Source organism: Bubalus bubalis, chromosome 11, assembly GCF_019923935.1.
Source record: "Bubalus bubalis isolate 160015118507 breed Murrah chromosome 11, NDDB_SH_1, whole genome shotgun sequence".
NCBI classification, from domain to species: domain Eukaryota; kingdom Metazoa; phylum Chordata; class Mammalia; order Artiodactyla; family Bovidae; genus Bubalus; species Bubalus bubalis.
The window spans coordinates 81,676,112-81,684,616 of record NC_059167.1 but is presented as its reverse complement, the minus strand read 5'-3'; the positions used below and the strand labels follow the sequence as shown (position 1 = coordinate 81,684,616).

At 48.6% G+C, this 8,505-nt stretch overlaps 1 long non-coding RNA gene across 1 annotated transcript; it reads right to left on the bottom strand.

Moving 5' to 3' along the window:
* Nucleotides 1-226: 226 nt before the first annotated feature.
* Nucleotides 227-6,897, bottom strand: LOC112587902. The gene is made up of 3 exons (XR_006542951.1): nucleotides 6,569-6,897; nucleotides 5,909-6,061; nucleotides 227-829 (listed from the first exon to the last, which is right to left on the bottom strand). It is a non-coding gene; the product is annotated as an uncharacterized LOC112587902 (long non-coding RNA).
* Nucleotides 6,898-8,505: the final 1,608 nt, after the last annotated feature.

Here is an 8,505-nt window from a genome sequence, read left to right as displayed (position 1 = left end):
GCAGGGGGGCAAGGTGCTAGAAGGCGTCACAGGCAGCTGTCCCTGCTCACCTAGAGCCTTCCTTCTGTAGGAACGGCTGCCTCTGCTGGCAGACACTCCAAGCTGCCAACCGAAGAGAGAAGAAAGGAAGGGAAAGAAGAAGGGAAGGAGGCACAGTTAGCAGGCTTCTTCCACTCTATACTACAGACAAGAGGCGCAATGTTTTAAGAAAAATTGACACATTAACTCTTAATGCATTTTCTGATGCTTATTGGCAGGCAAGAGGTTCAAGACACGGGCAGGAATTTCCCAACCCCCATCAGCGTGTGTGTTGGCCACACCTTGTCCACCCCCTGTGGAGATCAGAGTCACAGTGACCAGGACAGAGTCTGCTTGGGACATTCAAGTAAGCCCACTCTTCAGTCCTTCTCTGGCTTCCCTGCCACCCCCTCTACCAGCCTTGGTCTGTCTGAGTCACAGCGACAGAGCAGGGCGTCAGGCCGAGGGGCCCTGTCCACCTGCTCCGGGCAGGGTTCCCCCTCCTCCCACGCCTCCACTGTGGCCTGCCCTTTACTCAGCAAGTTCCTATTTTTATCACACTCATTATGCTGCAGGGCTCTTCATTTTCATCTCATTGTTGGTGGGGTCATCCGGAGACTTTGTCACCCAGGAGACAGGGAGGGAGGCTGCACTCTCTGCTCCTCTCCGGGCGTGGCCAAGTTGTCATCTGACAGCGCACAGTGGTCTGTCTTTTCTGGTTGTAGGATGACCACCAGAGCCATTGGCTGTTCCAGCTCTTCCTCTTTCCAGAGTGTCTGGTTCAGTCGAGGTTCCCTGAATTGGTCCTTCCCTGCTTATCCAGAAAGGGAGAAATGTATCTTTATTTTATAGGCAGATATATAATTGATAGAGAAAACAACATCCATACAAGCCCTTGGTGTGAATCATTCAGAGGAGAAAAATGTCTAGAGGTAACTGACTGCAGTATTAGGAGCATGTGGAATAGAAACACGCCTGCCCTGAAGAACAGGTGTCTCTGCCACTTCCGAGGGCCGGGGCTAGAAGAGGAGTCCCCAGAGCACATTTGCATAAAGACTCCTGGTACTTTTGCCCCAGACTGCACCGCAGCAACTGGAAAAACATTAGGATCTCAAGCAGGTGACCACAGGGAAAAGGAGGGAGTGAGGCACTGCTGTTGAGAGGAACTGGTGCTCTGCCTCTCTCCAGCACGGTTTCTATCTGAGGGTGCTGCCCCAACTCTCTCCCTCACACTAATGCGCTCCTGTGGCAGGGACCAGGGCCCCAGCCCCCACACCTGTACCTTTCCTCATGTGGCATCTCTGCTGGAGCTGCTCCTTCTCATCCTTTGAAACCCCACCACAGATGTCACTTTAGGGAACCCTTCCGGGACCCCTGCCCTCTGCCCCTCAGGCAAAGTTCAACATGCTTTCCTCTGAAATTTCTAGGATTGCTATGGTTGGTTTTCCACGGCCTGATTCTCCCACTGCTTTTGTATCGCCAGACTTTGCTGGGTGCCTGATGCACAGGACACAGATTTGTTGAATAGTACTGGACCCAGAATGATAATTAGAGATGATTATGTAAAGGGCCTGATGACTGATGGCTTGCTTTGTGCCAGGCACTGTGCTGAGAACTTCCCGGGCACGCTCCCCCTTAATCCTCACCACCACCCAAGAGGTGGGTGCTATTACTTCCCATTCTGCAGAGGCAGAGACTAAATGAGGGTAAGTAACACAGTCAAGACCACGCAGGTAGAAACTGATAGAAACTCAACTTCAATCCAAGTGTGTCTAATTCCATAGCATCTGCTCATTTCTTAAGCTTTTGAAACTCAGAAATAATACCTGAATGTGGTAAGGAATAAAAACAATCCAAACTCCATTAAAGGATAAAAAGTAAGCCATTCTGCTACCTGGATCAGCAGTCCCATTCCCCGAACCAGCTGCTCTTGTCAACTTTCTTCTCCTTCCAAAAGTAGTCTCTGCATACAACCCCCTATGGATTTGCCCTCACTGCACACACAGTAGCACACTCTATACACTGTGCTGCACACTTGATTTTTCCCCTTTTCATTGTTACCTTGGAGATTGTTCCATTATCGGTAGTTACAAATCTATGCCCTTTTTAAAAAAAAAAAAACCAAAAACAGAGCAGTCCATAAATGGATATACCATAATTTATTTAATCCTCCCCTGTTAATGATGTTGTGTTGAGGGGCATTTAGGTGGTTTCCTGCCTTTTGCTATTGTACATGGGGCTATAAAGTGTATTCTTGTCCATAAGTCTCAACACAAGTTACATTACTTTACATATAAATTCTTGGTCCTTCTGGACTTTTTGGCAAAATGAATGGGGTAGAGACCCAGTACAGATGTTGACCATTTCGCTCGACTATGGTCAGTTATCTCTCCTGAGACATAGTAGGTGCTCGTAAATGGTTATCAGGATAATTACAGCAGCATCCACTGGAGCATGCCATGAAGGTATGTTTATTGAATCTACGAGCATGCAGTTAATTGACATGACGCATTAAGGATGGCTACCTGGAAGCCTTGTAACTGTCAGAATGACTAAGTCCTAATAGTCACTTTCACCCATCAGATGAATGAGTTTGCAAAACCTCCTAAGAGCAGGTTTTGACATGAGGAGGGGCGAAAGACATCACATAGGTACAGTGATGGGTTGCACCAAACAGTGATGAGCCAGGAAAAGAAGCTTCTGATGACAAATTCTGGGTGAATTGACTGAGACCTGTCTCATGGAATGGTTCGGAAGAACCACTGCAGGCTAAGTGGGTCAGCTGAGGGCTGGAAGGAATGGAGGTATGTACTCGTGCTAAGTGAGGTGATGAGCAAAGAAGCAAGGCCATACAGGAGTCAGATCAGAGTGCTGAACGCAGAACTGATCCTTTGGTTATGTGAGAGTATACAGGGCTTATGGTGGGCAGTTAGAAGCTTGTGATCTGTGCTTGGTGGATAGAAGATGGAAGATGCCATGAGAGAGAAAGGTAATGCCATCAACCATAAAGACTGGCTGAGGGAGATGCTCTCTTATCCAAGATGGGTGGAGGTGCTGATCCCACCAGCTGGGGATCCCCGGGAGATGCAGATGAATTGCTCCGGGGTGAGATAGCCACTCTCCAGATAAGATAGCCACTTCCTACACAGTGGAAGAGTAGGCCAGGGGCTGCTCCTCAGCACTAGAGTTGATGGAAAGAAGCAAAGCCCCTGCTGGACAGATGCGGAAGCATCTACAGAGAAAGGCAGAAGGAGAAGGGGATGACAGAGGATGAGATGGTTGGATGGCATCACTGACTCAATGGACACAAGTTTGAGCAAACTCCAGAAGACAGAGGACAGGGAAGCCTGGTGTGCTGCAGTCCACGGGGTTGCAAAGAGTTGGACATGACTTAGTGACTGAACAAGTCATGTTCCCAAGCACTGTATGAGGACTTGGTAATAAGAATCAAAATAACAGCTGCAACCTACCATAAACCAGGCCCTAGTGTTAATTCATCTAATTCTCATCCCAGCCTTACAAGTTTATACCCATTTTGCACATGAGAAAAATGAGTCACGCAGAGCTTGACCCTCCAGAACTGGAGTCATGTAACTTGCATCTACTATCAAAATTTGGTTATGAGTTTAGTCCTAACAGTTGCTCTTAGAGACCATCTGCTGTCTATCCCCTAAGATGTAGCCTTCACAAGGATAGCTCCCAGTAGGACAAGCAGCCCTTAAGTCATGTCTGTGACTTTCCTTATCCCCTCCAGGAGCAGAGAGATCTCAGGACCACTCTGCTCCTCCCAGCCCTTCGGGATGAGGCCTGGTGTAGAGACACAAGCTGATTCTCTGAATAACCCAACCATGGAATATGGGAGTAAGAGTGCTGGGCTGGGAGTGAGGAAGCCCAGGGCCAGGGGACAGACAGAATGGAGAGAGAGCCTGGGAGGAAGGAAGGAAGGAGATGGGCAAGGCTTCTGAGCTTGTTCAGAAAAGTAGCCAGCTCCGGGCTGAACACAGAGGTCATGGGACCCCCATGTGTCTGGCAGGCTTCAGCAGGCATCAGGCAAGTGCCGAGGACAAGCAGGGAGGGGAGGGCCGGCCTCAGGCCTCAGGCCTCATACCACAAACATCTCACCATCAGCAAAGCCAGGATGCCCCAACACGGGAATCCGAGAGCTTCATGTCAACCTGGCAGCAAGCTGTCTCCACCCTGTTGGGCGGGATGGGGTAGTTTCTACAGAGAAGCACTTGTTTAGCCCTGAGACATCTCCTAGGGTGGAGATGTCTCCTAGATCTCACCCTAGATGTCTCCTAGGGTGAGAAAGCTGTTTCCTCCTTCTCACCCCCACCCCCCACCCACAGCCAGACAGATCTGCTCTGGTCTGGCTTTGTTACAGCTTCAGACACATATGAACTTGCCTGGCTGGGGATAAACACAGCATGGAGTCAATAAAAGAATGATTCTGACTGCCTTCGGTAGCCCCAAACCTCAACACCACCAGCCACAGGCCCACCATCACACCCATCCCTCGCTCACTGCTCACAGAGAAGGCAGTGAATAGTCAGGCCATCTCCTTTCATCAACCACACTTGTGACAATCATAATGTCCCCAGGCCTCTGTCCTTGCTCTGGTCTGTGAGGTACTTTGGAGCTCTCCTTCCAGCCCCCACAGGTTGTCATGGTGCCTGCTGCTCAGACTTTTCATTGGACAGAGCTGTGCAGACTGTCTCCATGGCAATAAAAAGGATCTGTGGAGAAACTATGCTGGCCTTGGAAATTAACTCACAGGAACACTCCTGGGAAATAAGCTCCTCTTAGGGGGTCAGGAGACAGTCCCCTCCTGAAGACGCAGTTTCTCAGCCGTTTCACTGGCCTGGGGAGCCTGGCTCTGTAATGGCCGTGCCACCATCCTTGTCTACTCTCCAGCCACAGAGGATGGCAGCTCCAGGTTTCTGGCTGCATCAGTAAAGACTACAAGTCAGGGGACTTCCCTGCGGTCCAGTGGCTAAAACTGTTCACTCCCAATGCAGGGGCCCTGGCTTCGACCCCTGGTCAGGAAACTAGATCCCACGTGCCAAAACTAAAGATTCTGTGTGCCTCAACTAAGACCTGGTGTAGCTAAATAAATAAATGTTAGGGAAAAAAAAAACCCTGCAAGTCAGGAGAGTACGGTTGAGATAGAGAACAACTTTGCCCTTCTTAGGGTCCACAGATAGCGTCCCTGCCCACCCCACTTCTCCTGGGTTGCACCCCTCCATCCTCCCCACATGACGGGACATGGGTTCTCCCTGCTAAGATACGAGCTGATACAGCTGGAGACGCTCTCTCCTCTCTGCCCAGATACCTGTGTATTATCCCAGAACCTTTGATAACAAAACAAACACAGACCTCTGCTGGTCCACTCCGGTCTTTCTCTGCCCTGTGTCTGCATCTTTCTCTTCGGCCTTTCATACCCAGCATCTTGGCTTTTGTACTGTTCAGGTTCACAGTCCAACAGGGAGGGCACTAGGGTTCTTTGAAATGCCTAGTCCCTTTCAAAACCAACACTCGCCCACCTGGAATCGAGCTGAGCTAGGTTGAGATGGCCTACATCAGGTCCCTAACCCCTTACCTCTCCCCAACACTACCTGCTTTCACAGAAGGATCAGAAGCCGATTCACACTTGAAGGTGACTAATAACAGACTGAAGTGTATCATCTCAGGGAGATCAGAAGTTAAATTGGGAGGAATGAGTTCCTATGTGGAATTTTAGGATTTTCAAGGAAGAGTTTCAAAGAGTAGAGTTTGGACTTCACTCTTAGAAAGGAAAAAAAGAGAAACTATATGGATTTTCTTGTCTCCAAAGCATTTCTTTGTACTTGGTGACTCACCTGGATGATAAAGGAAATTTGTTTTGTCTTACCTGCTATCTGTAAAGCCAGAAAAAGTGATTTCTTATAAAATCTTGCCACACTGGGGACTTCCCTGGTGGTCCAGTGATTAAGACTCCTAGCTTCAATGCAGAGGGCTCAGGTTCCATCCCTGATCGGGGAACTGAGATCCCACATGCCACATTCTGTGGACAAAATATAAAAATTGAAAACTAATCCTGCCACACTTGAGCTAGGCATGGTGTCCCCGTGGAGGACTTTGCCTCCACGGTCTAGTGTGATGATGTCCTTCCCAGCAGTCCAGAGTGCCGCCTTGTACCCACCACCTCTGATAGAGCAGCCCACAGTGAGCTTGGCCAGGTTCTGGTAAGGGCACCCTTCCTGGCTTGCAGCTGGCCATCTTCTCATTGTGTCCTCCCACGGCAGAGAGAAAAAGAGATCTCGTATCTCTTTTATAAGAGCACTAATTCCAGCATGAAGGGCCCACCTTTGTGACCTCATCTAACCCAAATTACCTCCCAAAGGTCCAGTCTCCAAACACCATCACACTGGGGTGAGAGTTCCAACACACGACTATTGGGGGAGGCACACAAACCTTCCATCCATCTCCCTGTTCAAACCCAGAAGCTGCTGCCCTGGAAAAGAGAACTTCCTGGGGAACATCAGTGCAAGAGGTAACGGGCCAAGACTACCTGGCACAGGACTTTCTTGAGATAAGCTCGGAATGAGGACCAGGAACCCGATTCAGGGACCACTTCTCCTGAACAGCCCATCACATTGTCAAGCTCCTCACCGTCCATGGGACTGTTTCCTCATCTGTAAAATGACAGAGGAGAGGAAAGGTGGGGTAAACCAGATCTTTTGTATGACATTTTCTATTTTCCTTGATTCTGGGGTACAGATGTTGCCAAGGCAGGTGATAAGCAGGTTTCAACCTCTTTTGGAAAAGATAAGAGACCAGGTGCACTGGAGAGAAGCCAGCAAATTCGGCAAGAAAAACACAGCCTCTGACAAGCAAGTGGCTTGGGTTTTGTAAATCCTCAGGGAGCCACACCTCCCCACACCTGCTTCAGTTCTTAACTACCATCAAGTGAAGCAAGGCAGGAGGGTGAAATGTTTGACGTGGAGTTAGATGATGAATGTCAGGAGACTGGGGAAGAGAAGGAAGGAGTTAGAGGAGAATGACAGACACAGATCCATCTAATGTGGGCAGTTGGGGTCTGTTCTGAAGTTGGGTGGTGGGGGTGATGGTTTCTTTTGCTTGGCACCCCATACTCCTTCCTGGTGCCTGTTAAAAGGAGCCAGCTGTACTCTCAATAAGCTATTTAATTGGCCAATGGGACCATGTGCTTTAAGTGATAAAATCTGACCCAGGACACTCAAGACCCAAAATGCCCAGTGCTCTGGTCAGGATTCCTATCAAGGTATCCAGGTACTAGCCCCAATCCCCCGCCATCTCAGTCCCACACCTGGAGCACATCAGGTCACCAAGGCCCCAGCCTCACCATCAACATTTTCTGTCCATTGTCTCCAGAAGCTGGGTCACCAGAAATGAGACAAAAGGAAGCTCTGTCTTCCTCCCCTGCCAGGTCTTCACATTCTAAACTGTCCTGATTTTTACTCAGGGAAAAGTAAAGGGAATTGTTAATATGTAAATTTCACTGTATTAAATGTTGCATTTAAACGATTCTGGGTTTTTTTGACAAGTTGTTCAACAACATTCAGTTGTTGAAAGACCCCAGCCCAGCTCTCTTTGTGTGTAATGAGTTTATTCAGACCTTCCTTTCTCATCTTCCTTCCCTGCCTCCTCATATTTTTTTTTAATTTATTTATTTTAATTGAAGGATAATTGCTTTACAGTATTGCATTGGTTTCTACCAAACACCAACATGAATCAGCCATAAATTTATCCATGTCCCCTCCCACATGAACATCCCTCCCACCTCCCTCCTCACTCCACTCCTCTGGGTTGTTGCTGAGCCCTGGTTTGAGTTCCCTGGTCATACAGCAAATTCCCACTGACACTCTATTTTACACATGATAATATATGTTTCCATGTAATTCTCTCCATTCATCCCACCCTCTCCTTCGTCCCCACAGCCCAAGCCATGTTCATAAGTCTGTTCTCAATGTCTGCGTCTCCATTACTGCTCTGCAAATATCTCCTCAACCTTTTAATCCTCTGGTTTCTTCTGGGAATCCCATGGGACAGTCACGTGGACCACTCAAACCATTAACCACAGATATGAGATCTGGCAGCTCTAAAGCCTCTAGTGAAAATTTCTGAAGGCTGTCACTTGGGGGAAGTGGACTAATTGCTATTTGGGGAAGAGGAGAGATTGTGTTTCTCCCTGGGGCCTCAGTGGAGCAATGGTTGAGTGTTTTGTCCCTGAAACATACTTGAGACCACAGATGGTTACTTCCTGGAGACCGGAGGTAGACACTTGTGTGCCCTGACTCACCCCTCTTGCCTTCCTCCTGATTTCTGACATGAGTATGTGGATTGCGCCTGTGGGTCTTGACTTGTCACACTGCAGAAAGCATCTTCCTCTGATTGGAAGAATGAGAGTGTTGATAAACCCGGTATAGCCCTCAGTGGATAGGAGATGAAACACTCGGGTAAACATTC